Source organism: Protopterus annectens, chromosome 7.part0 (assembly GCF_019279795.1).
Source record: "Protopterus annectens isolate FY-2018-M chromosome 7.part0, PAN1.0, whole genome shotgun sequence".
NCBI classification, from domain to species: domain Eukaryota; kingdom Metazoa; phylum Chordata; order Ceratodontiformes; family Protopteridae; genus Protopterus; species Protopterus annectens.
This window is the reverse complement of record NC_056739.1, coordinates 261,989,857-262,002,290: the sequence shown is the minus strand read 5'-3', so window position 1 is coordinate 262,002,290 and position 12,434 is coordinate 261,989,857.

Sequence of the window (12,434 nt, the reverse complement as noted above, 5' to 3'; positions counted from 1 at the left end):
TCAAGCCCATAACTGAATATAATGTTCCCCTTGGCATGATTTTTTCAGAACATGCTTTTTCAGCTTGAGAGAACATGTAGGTTCATAACTAAAAAGATTAATCTCCTCAAGAACATTTTCTACCCAGGTACACTGGCAGCCCCTTCTCTGTGCTCAGTTTTTTCTACATTCCTCTGTGGTGATCTGTACCTAGACCTTCAGTGCATGAAAGACACAGGGTCTATATCATATGAGCGAATTGCACAAATTGCGTATGCTCATAATATCAAACGTACCAGACCTCGAGCTTCCTATTGTGGGGGGCTGTGTCCCCCACAACCCCCCACTAAATATATATTCCAACTCCGAGATCGCACTACAGTGCGGAAAGGGCAAATATCCTATTCTTCATTGTACTGTAATCTCAGAAAAAGCACTTCGAGGTCCGGTACATTCAATATTATGAGCGTTCGCAATTTCTGCGATTCGATCATATGATATAGACCCAAAGACCCAACCTTACTGTAGTTCCTTGTCCTTTGCAGAATGAATGGATCCTAAAACACCTGTTTAAAAGACCTTTCATAATAAGAAAAAAATAAAAAATGCTTCCATGATAAACTAATACCCCAACAAATTCCACATTTCTAGTAAAGACTTCTACTACATATAAAGCAAAATACTACTCTCGCTTCCTTCAAGACAAACTTTGTCAATTGAATGGACAGCCTTTCAAATTCACTGGGCATATACTGATGTATTTGTCTTTCATTGTGTCTCTGCTTTCTGTCCCTCTTTACTGTCCCTTGATATATTTTGAATGTGTTTCCTCCTATTTAGTCTTTCTTGGGTTTTCTTTTCTATCATACATCCCTTTTGCTACACAGTGATTTGTCATTTTATCTATGACTTTGTCACACCCTTGAAAACTGATTTTTTTTTTTCTTTTCTTAGTAGTAAGGTCACATACAATGAGAACAAGTTTTTTGCAATCAGAACCCATCAAGTCCCAACTGTATTAACACTTCCAGCAAAACATTAGGGCTTTAGAGAGCAAAGTAAACATTCCTCAAATATTCTGTAAAAAATTTTCTTCCTAATATGCTCCTACAAGAGATCAGGTAAATAGAGTTCATCATCTACTTGATCATCTGTTTTTTCTCACCCTCCTATCAGTTCAACAACCCCAAAACAGTTATTTCCTTTTCCTGCCTTCACACCACATACAACACTTCCTCACCCAGATACTCAAACCACATTTATCACTGACTGAGCTGAGGTAACCATTATATCTCAGTGGGAGAAACTCTTAAGTAATGCTCAGAACACCAATTTACTCTGAGGCCTGAAGCACTGTCACTCCATTATAGCCACTGAAAACTGGAGTCTGTGCTGGAGATCATTTTGTAAGAGATTATAATTTACCATCTCTGGCATTTATTTAACATTATGAACTTTATTGCATGACCTCAGTTTCACAAAGACTACTAAATTTTATACCAAATCAGAATACAGCAAACTCACTCTCTATCAACAGTATACTCTATTGTCCACTGCTGATGGTGGCTGGTAGGCCTTCACTGTACCAAACGATATCTTGGAAAAACCTGAACTTTGACATTTTATCTTTCACAAACATCTAAGAGTCATGCCTTTCATCTTATTCTAGAACTCGACTCATCCATAGATTTTACATTCTTGCCTTATCCATCAAAGTAATCAACATCTGATATAAGGAATTTCACTACTCCTTTCTACCAGTTTTCTTTTTGAGCACCATCATAACGCAGCTTCAGAAATTTGCAGGAATGACAGACTCAAGCTGTTTAACATATTGAATAAGAAGTCTCAGCACTGTCCTAATTTACTTCACCAGTGCCTTCATAGCCTCTATCCATTCATCTTCAGCTTCTACAATTGCAAAACAAGATGGTGGTTACAATTTCCACTAGCAGAAAGTTCAGTTTCATCTAACTGCATAATTATATCATTCAACTCCAAATATCTCCATGATACTTCTGCCCAATTGTAAAGACATCACCATCATCACCATGACATTGTACTGGACCTTGAAAGACAAAATCAGACCCCAAACCAAACTTTAGATGCAAAATATATCTTTTAAACTAATGAAATGAACAGAGTCACTAACCATGTGAAACATGGTAAAATTTCCAAATAATGGCATAACCCAATAATTAGAAATCCACTTCTGGTTTAGCAGTTTATTAATGGAACACGTTCACAATTCCTAGTCACTTCACTTATGGGATTTCAGCTTAACCTATCAGACGTTTGGAACCAATGCAGTTAAGTAGTCACAGCATTGCACATCAATACTTTGGAATGGTGTGAATGCCCAGTAGTTGTAATGAGTGGAGTTTTGAGCAGCAATTGCATTTAGGTGTCTGGCCATGGGGAAAAGAGAAAATCGATGGTCGACACATCTCTGGACTGATATCATAGTTACACACTGATGGATCTCTGAATATGGCATAAAGCAAAGTGTGAGGACATCTTTCAGGACTGTTTTCTTACCAGTTAGTTAAGAACATAGCACTTATTTGTCTATATAAAAAACACACAAGATCGTTTATGTTCAATTCTCACTCAGCTTGTGATGTGGTATTTTCTGTGACTGCAAGTAGGAAAAAATTTACCTTATGAAAGTTATAACCAAAACAGGAAGACTAGTGTTTCTAGAGCTGGAATAAGGTGTGATGTCTTTCTTTGAAAATCAAAACCGAAGGGAAATGTTTCACATTTCCAAAATTAGTTTCTTGTAGTATATTACTCTTATTTCATTTTTATGTTCATTTACTTTAAGGATACAAAGGGATGTTTGGAAATGGATAACAAAAGAAACACTTTTAAAGAATAAGTGTGAGTAGGGCCCAAACAACTGGGATGCAGTTGAAAGCTTCTAGGTTGCTTTTGCCAGGTTAATACTGACCATGATATCACTGTCAGCGAATAAGGACTTGCATAGAACAGTGCTGTACAGACATAAACATTATACCATGATATCACTGTCAGCCAATAAGGACTTGCATAGAACAGTGCTGTACAGACATAAAAATTAGACCATGATATCACTGTCGGCCAATAAGGAATTGCATATAACAGTGCTGTACAGACATTATACCATGATATCACTGTCAGCCAATAAAGACTTGCATAGACAGCGCTGTACAGACATAAACATTATACCATGATATCACTGTCAGCCAATAAAGACTTGCATAGACAGTGCTATACAGACATAAACATTATACCATGACTGCATAATGCAATACTGTTTACTATTTATCATCATAATAAGATATGCCACCATAAACATTAATCTGGAAAATAACTGTCTTCTGTTTTGGTGTTGTCAATACACTATGCCTTGACAAGTCTGTTCAGAAGTTTATCCATTCTGTCCATGAAAGATCTGTGAAAAAGATTATCTATACCCACTTTACTGAAGCTTATGCATTTCCTACTGCTATAAAATCAACACATCCCTGGAAACTAGTTGTTTTTAATGGCAAGTGAGCTGATAAATTTAAAAAAATGGCAGAGCAGTCACATATAAAACTGTCAAAACAGAGCAGTGACACAGATGCAGCATATATGTCATGTTACATTCTTACATTTAATTACTGATTTTGGATATTTTCTTCTGCTATAAGCTGAAAAAGTTTTTTCCATTGTTATACTAATTTTTGGCATGTGGACATACCTTTCAACTTCTCAGCACAATAAATCTTGACAAAGACTAAAACAATGGGTGGATAAAGGCCCCAGAATAGAAGCATATTTTAAATACTGCTCTTATAATCTTAGAACATTGCTAAAGTAATAGGTTTTGGGTTTACATGCATCTTCTGAAGGATGTACAATCTGAAACTCAAGTGTTTATTATCTAGTGACTTCAGTCCTCAGTTAGTTGCCAAAAAAACACAAATTTTATAATAAACAGACCAAAAATAACAGGCAAAAATCTGGACCTTCTGCGAAAATTTGGACAGTTGAGAGATTTGCCAGGGGAACAATTCCAACCGAGGCCAAAGTTCAGAAGAAGATATACAAGCAGAAATAGAAACTGGAGTGTTAGGTTGCAGGCATGAAAGGGGCATGACAGAGAAATATTAAATGACCACTAAACAGCAAATGTATACATTTATCAGGCAAGCAATTTGTTCAGATTATGAAGAGCTTATATGATTTTATGGAAAAAAATCAAATAGTGCTGTACATGTACACAGCAGTGTGCAATACAAACAGAACACTAAAATGGAAGAGCATGTAAAATTCAGTCACTTTGAAAGTGATATTTGTTTAGCCAGTGCAATAGTCTTCATTTGTTTCTTTGTCCAGCATTTCATCTAACAGGCTCTTTATTTAAAGTTTACAATTACAAGGCATATCTTAAGGGCTTATTTTACTTTTTCAAATAATACTGTACACTGACAAACATCTTTAGCAACTTCCTTCTCTATCTAAAGATTAGCGCTTTCTAAAAGGTCCATAATAATAAATGGTTAGCATACAGCAAGGTCATATAAAGCACAGTGATTGAAATGGAATCACCATTGCATTCAATAGCTATAAAATATGGGGAATGTTATATTGCAAGCAATCTGATTTTTGAATCTCAAAATGGTTGTCACAAGTTTAACACTCATAATTGTTTGCTTTCCTCTCTTAGTTTCTTATAATGTTGTTTATGACTACATAAGTCTTGAATCCAGCATTTTTTAAATGAAAACAAACCATATTGACATAATGTATTGTTCCCACAATTCCCTTTTTTTCTATGTAATTGACTCTTACCCTTTTCCAAAGATTTCATTTGCAGTTTTATCTCTGTTACTATATTCACTACTTCTAGTCCAGTAGGTTTAGACTTTGATTTCCATTTTCTGGTAATTGCTTTTGTGACAGCCATCATAATTAGACTCAGCAAGGCCTTACTATATCTAGCACTAAAAACTAAAACGTCTCACAAGTACTGTGTGCTCGGCCATACCATAACATAGTAAGACACAAGTGGCCAGCATTAGCAGCATATAAACACCTCCAAACAAAAAAATAATAAAATAAATATTTATAAAAGCATAAATGCAACAAAGTGCACTGATATCAATTCAAACCGGTTTTGGCTATCCAGCCTTCATCAGTGAAAAAGCATTTGAGGTTCAAAATAATTCATGAATATTTATAGAAACCACCAACCAATGGAAACATGGTTTAGTCCATCCTAAACTCAAAATGACAGTCACATTCAAATAACTGTTAATCCTTAATATAGCAGAGACCTTATAAACATAGTGATATTATATGAATATCTGATACAGATTATATCAAAAGTACAACATATAATAATATTTTTAGTTACACATAAACTTGATGTTATACAAACTCCTGACAAGAAAATCTTTATATTTACATATAGAGTATTGTCATATATTGTCAGTAAAATATAAGATCAGATCAACATGGGGTTTGTTAGTATATAGTCTATTATCAAAGTATCACTGAGGTATGAATATATGATATAATTATGCCACAAAAATATATAATGTATTATTAAAACATTCCATATTGATACATAGCCATACAAAATAGATAGTCTCAATAAAAAAAAAATTAAATTTGCCAGTAAGGTTTAACAATGGTACATGATATTGAGACCCACATAATGATCTTACAAAAATGTTTTTAAATATCAAAAAATGATATGATATGATAATACATAAGCGTATGGCAAAATATAATAGCCTTATGACTAGATTCTGTTGCCATCCACCAGTAGGCTTTCACAATGGCAGCAAACATATATAAGGCCCTCATTATTATTTGGCACATATATACAAATAGTTTTTAATTACAATGTTCCAACAGGCATATATAGGTCATGAACGATGTTACTTGTATAATAAACCACATAGTTGAATGACCCATATCATAGTTCTGTTGATATGATTCTTAATTATATCATATATATATATATATATAAGAATATATATATATTTTTTCTTTTCCTAAATTGTGAACATATCCTGTATGTGTTGTGGTTACAACATGTGTTATACCATTTCCCTTTCATATGTTATAGGTGGTCATTAAGACCCGGGGGAAATAAAGCCCCAAGGTGAATTATCCAATATTTTTCTTTATGGTTCAAAATACTATGCCAGCCCTGTTGATTGCTCCTGTTACCAGTAATTTTATCAATAATCATGAACATAAATCGAGCATTGGTATGTTTCAAAGTGTGTCTATAGAGAGCATTAGTCTCTTTTTTGTTTTTGATGTCACTTTTATGTTCATTCATTCTTACTCTGAGTGATCTTGATGTTTGCCCTACATAAAATGCTGAACATTGACAAGTGGCTAAATAGACAACCCAGCTACTGCTGCAGTTACCAAAGACTCTTAGATCATATACTCTACTTGTATTGGCACTAGTGAATTGTTTCAATTTACTAACCTGGTTACAAGATCCACAATGCCCGCATGGAAAGGTGCCCAAACGTTGGTCTCCAGTCATGGTCATCTGTTTGTAAATTGCACCCCCACTTTCTTTGTGTTTATAGTGGGAGAACAGGGCACCCAGCGTCTTGCCCCTTTTATATGAAAACTGACATTTAGGTCCCAAAATATTTCTCAATTCTTCATTTGCTAAGAGTATGTTCCAATTAGAATCCAAAATGTTTCTGACTACATTATGATTCCGTCCATATGTAGTAACAAACCTCAGTGTAGGCTCCACCCCTGTGGTTTTTTGTTTTTTGTATTGTAATAACATGTTTCTATCTAGATTTGCTGACCATGTACTGGCTGAAAATATGTCAAATTTGTAAATCCCCTATCCAAAAATCTCTTCTGGAGATCCAAATTTGCTTCCTCAAAATCATTTTTGGATGAGCTGATGCGTTTGATCTGCACAAATTGAGATTTAGGTATGTTGCGGATGGTGTGGCGTGGGTGCATGCTAGAAGCATGGAGCAGGGTGTTATATTGTGGATATTTCCTATATGTCTTGGTACTGAGGGTATGATCATTATTCCTATAGACTGTAACATCCAAAAAGTCTATGATGTCCAAGTTATATGTTACTGTGAACTCAATACCCCATATGTTATCATTCAGATACTCCACAAACTCCTGTAAATACATAGAATCTACACGCCACACCATCCAGCAATCATCCAAATATCTACGCCATATGTCAATTTCAACCAAATATAGATTGTGTAATGGGTTGTAAATCATGCACTCTTCATAGTATGCCATAAAAAGATCTGCATATATGGGGGCAAAGCATGCCCCCATAGCAGTACCCTGAAGTTGCCAATAACATTCCCCCTGAAAGTAGAAAACATTCTTGTTAAGCACGTGTTCAGCCATGCACACTAATAATGTATTGAATCCTGGTGGATATAAATCAGATTGTTCCAACCAGTATTGGAGTGCATGTAAACCCGCCCAGTGAGGTATGCTGGTGTATAGAGATTTCACATCCAATGTGCACATAAGCCAGTGTGGTTCCAATTGAATATCTTCTATTATTTGGAGAAACTGTGTGGTGTCCTGCAATCAGGCCCTGACCACTGTAAATAATGGTTTTAAATGGTATGTCAAAAAATCTGATAGGGGTTCTGTAAGGGAACCGATACCGGACACAATGGGTCTTCTTGGTGGTTTGGAAATGGATTTGTGTGTTTTTGGAAGCAAATATAGAATCTGTTTTTGGGGATCTGTTACTAGTAGATGTTTGACCATGTTGTTGGTAATAATCCTTTCATCTTCTGCCAATCTCAAAAAAGTGTCTATTTCTTTTCTGAAATTGAGGATAGGATCAATGGGCATATGCATATAGCATCTGGTATTTGAAAGCTGTTCCAGACCTTCATTCAAATAGTAACCCATATTCATAACAACAACCACCCCACCTTTATCTGCTGGTAATATGGCAATGTTCAGATTATTTCTCAGTTCTTCTAGAGCCATTTTTTCTGATAAGATAATGTTCTGACCTATAATGTAAGATTCCATATGTGGAAAATGTAAATCCCTGAGGACCGATTGTTGGAATGTAGGCACGTTTCTTCATTGGTGGTTGAAAATCAGATTTCCGAAATCTGAATTCATTAGATCTTTGAGATGTCTGAGAGGTTTGTTCTGAAAAAAACAGTTTTAGATTTAAGTTACGACAAAAGTTCATAACATCTAATACAATGTTATATTCATTAGAAAAAAAGCCTGGTACAAATCCAAGACCTTTATTTAGTAACTTCTCTTGTACATCAGTCAATGCCACATCTGATAGATTCAAAATATTCTTATATTCATTATCAGTTATCTCAACAGTGTTTGTATCAATCCCTCCACAGAATCTGTCCTGCTTCCCCTGTTTATGTTTGCGGCCACCCCACCACCTTTTTCTACATCTAAAGGCTGTGCCGAGTTGGACTTTTTGCGCATAGGCGACTGTTGGAGTTGGACACTTTCATTGTCTGTGTAGGAGGATTCCGCCCCAGATATACTTGCAAAGGAGCTACCATTAAATTTAAGAATGGACCTGGGTCTCTTTCTAACTCTGCCCCTTGTCGTCCCCTGGCTGGTATCCACAAATCTGACTGACCTATGTGATTCAAATGGGCTCCCTCTTTGGTAATCAATGATATCCCTGCTGAATTTTTTAATTTTCCTCTCCCTAGTTTGTTTCTCATAATTTGCCAATTCTTTTGACAGCTTGGTCACTGAGCCTTCATATATGGGTAATGATTCATATTTTCTGCATTCTTCACAGATTACTTTCACCTTGGAATGATACTCCATGCTATTCTTCCTGCATGCACATTGCTGCCATGACACACCTACTTCTTTATATCGCCAAATGAGTGGGAGAGGTTTCCTGGTATAATAGCCAAACATACCCAAGTCAGTATGAATACCACTTCAGATCAGCCATGAAGAGAGGCTACTGGCCTTTGGGACCAACTTGGTCAACAAAGAAAATACCACAGAAGGGTTGTATACCTACATTGTCTGGGTGACACAGTTTACTATCTTTGGCTATGGTTAATTTAAATTGCATTTTGCTATATCTTTATTTCTGAAATAAGACTGCATACATGTTCATGCTATTTATTGAATTTAATTTTAATTATTTGTTTAATAATCTGGCATGAGAATTGACCAATGGACTGAGCGAGTGACCCTTGTGCAGTTTGATTTACAAATGTGCAACATTTCCATCAGGATGATGTCAAAAACTACCTCTGTAAGCCAGGCACAGGCCACCCCTTAGCAATCTGCAGGAGACAGAATACAGTGACAGGGCTTTCAGTCTTTCCATGTAAGACTTGCTTTGTGTACCCTGCAATTTCTTGGTGAGAAATCTCTGTGGTTTCTCCAATTGTTGCATGTGTCTGGTGAGGTATATGCAAAAAGGAGCATTGTACTCAATTACTGGTCTTACGAAGGCTGAGTATAATGGAGTTATAACATCCTTAGATATAAATATGAAACCTTTATTTATAAGATTCATCACATAGAAGGATTTCCTTACTACTGTGGATACATGGTGGTCAAAGTTCAGGTTGCTATCAACCTGAGTACCCACATCATGTATCACTGGGTCTGCTCTTAGGGGGTGCTGGGTATCTCTTTTTTCCCAAAGGGAATAATAATGCATTTTTTACATTTAGCTTTAATAGGTGGCTTTGGCAGCAATCATCTGTTGCATTAACCCTGTCTGCTGTATATTAACATCACTGGGGGACTCAATGATTGGTCCTAATTTATAATTGTCAGTGAACTTGGTCAGCCACAGGCCATCCAAGCTTTCCTGGACTTCTGAGAAATAAATTCTGAACAGTAAGGGGCCCAGCACAGAACCCTGTGGTATGTCACTAGTGACTGGCCTTTTGCTAGAGGTGAAGTCGCCCACTTTGACAGTATATGTCCTGTCAGTGAGACAGTTGGCTACACATCTGGTAATGTTTATTTTTATTAATTTATTTTACCTTTGTTTACCAGGAAAGTCTGACTTAGATTGAGTCCATTTTCAGTGGAGGGCTGGGGAGGAAAGCTCCGCATAGAAAAACAGAATATAATTGTTACAAAGACAAGTTGGACATGTTGTTTAAACAAAAAAGCTATACATGGTAAACAATTATGCAGTATATACAGATAGATATACAGATAGACATTGTATTATTTTGTCAAGTAGAAAGTTCGAAGTACCGTGATGGTAGTATAACAGGAAAAGTTACAGTTTAAGCAGAATGTGTGCAAGAAATTGTTTATTTTTGTGTAGTAGAAAGATTCAAAGTACAAATTAGGTGCTTGTTATAGGATAGAGAAAATCTAAAATTATGAGGTAAAGCTTATGCAAACTAGAAGAGAGGTATTACAATATAAGGATTGTGATGTACAGGTTAGGATGGTAGAGCAAAATCATGTTAGGAAGTCAGAGGTATCTCAATGGATAATAGATTCATAGAATTTACTAAACTTATTTTAAGAAGTTTCTGTTTGACATAGAGACTATACCACCTGGTAAGAGTTAAGAAAAATAATAATTTAACTTGGAGAATTACATGAACAGAGCCATGTGCTAGTCAGTTGGCTTTTGAGTGTTTTTTAAAGTGAGTGAGTTTAGTTAAGGTTCTTAGTTCTAGAGGTAGGGAGTACCAGAATTTAGCTGCATAACTTGAGCAAAGTGCATCGCCTGGGAAATTTGTAGATTTGGTGACTCTCAGTAAGGCTGTTGGTGGAGTGTAATAGTCTACAGTTAGAATATGGCTCTAGTAGATTTTGTTGGATAGGTGTTTTGCTTGACTGGTTCAGTAACTTGTGCACCATGGTCAGGTGGTTGTAGTGTAGAAGATGTGCGGATACTAGCCAAGATAGTTATTTTAGTACTAGACAGTGATGTGTTCTATATGGAGAGTCAGTGACAAATCTAGCTATTTTGTTATAACTAGTTTATCTAGGTCTGATTTTCTGAGGTTTGTGAGTATGGGAGAGGCATAGAGAAGTGTTGAGAGCAGATGAGTTTTTGCAATGGCTGTTCCGGCACTATTGGTCAGGAACTGTTTGTTTTTATACAGAATACCCATTTTTTGTGTACTTTCTTGATGCTTTGTGATATATGTTGTTCAAATCTCATGTTATGATCAATAATGACACCTAAGAGTTTGGTCTGTGCAGTGGGTTCAATAGTTATGTTACCTGCAGCAGTAATGAAAAAGTTAGGTGGGGGATCAGCGGCTCTAGTTGGTTGGAAGATTATTTGTTTGGTTTTATTAAGGTTGAGTATAAGTTGTATATTAGAAAGCCATGCTTCCATTGCTGTGAAGGATTTTTATGTTTTTTCCTGTAGTTCTTGAAGGGTGTGGGCTGCAAATATTAATGTAGAGTTGTCTGCATATTGGACTAGTGTGGCTAGAGAAGTAGCTGTGTTGAGATTATTAGTGAAAATATTAAAAATAAAGGGACCAAGAATAGAGCCTTGAGACGTCCCTAAAGTGACTGGTAGACATGAAGAGATGTCTTGTTTCCACTTTACTGCCTGGTAATGATCAGTTAGATAGCTTTGGAACCAAGAGGGCAGATGAACTAAGATTTAGGCTGGATAGGACTGTTAGCAGTTTTTGATGGGAGACTGTATCGAAGGCTTTGGACTTATCAAGGAAGACTGGTGAGACTATTTTGCCTTCACTGCTATGTAGGTTGTTTGTGTTGGTGACACTTAAGTGGTAGTTGTACTATGATTAGGACTGAATCCATGTTGGGAGCTAGCTAGGAACTTGTTGTCTAGTTGTCTAAGAGGTGGTGCATAAGTGAGAATGTATGCACCTTTCTAAAATTTTGAATTGTGGAGATAATATAGTAATAAGTCTGTAATTAGTTCAGTTGAAGTACCTCTTTTGTGGAGAGGGATTATATAAGACACGTTCCAAAGATGTAGGACTTGATGTTCAATGACAGACTAATTGATTAGAATTGATACTTGGTATGCTATAGCATCAGCTGTTATTTTGAGATATTTTGGTGGAAGGTTGTCAGCAGCAATGGTTGTTGATTTCAATTTTTTAATTAATGTCTTTATGGTGTTTGTTGAGACAGGCTGGGAGGAGAAATGCTGTTGTTCTTATTTTCTAATAAGGTTATATTATCTGGTGGGGAATAGTTGTTTTTTGGATAGTGCCAGGACACTCTCAGTGAAATATTATTTTAAATTGTTCGTCAGTTGAACGTGAGTCTGGGGTGGTTATGGGGATTGGGGTAGATACCTGTCCGAGGTGCAGGATAGTTTTAATAGCTGACAAAAATATTTGGGAATTTTTTGATGAATTATTTGTAAGTCGGTATAGTATTGTTTGTTTATCCAGTTTAATCTGAATTTTAGCTTTGTTTATCAGTTGCTCATATGCAATTTTATTTTGTAT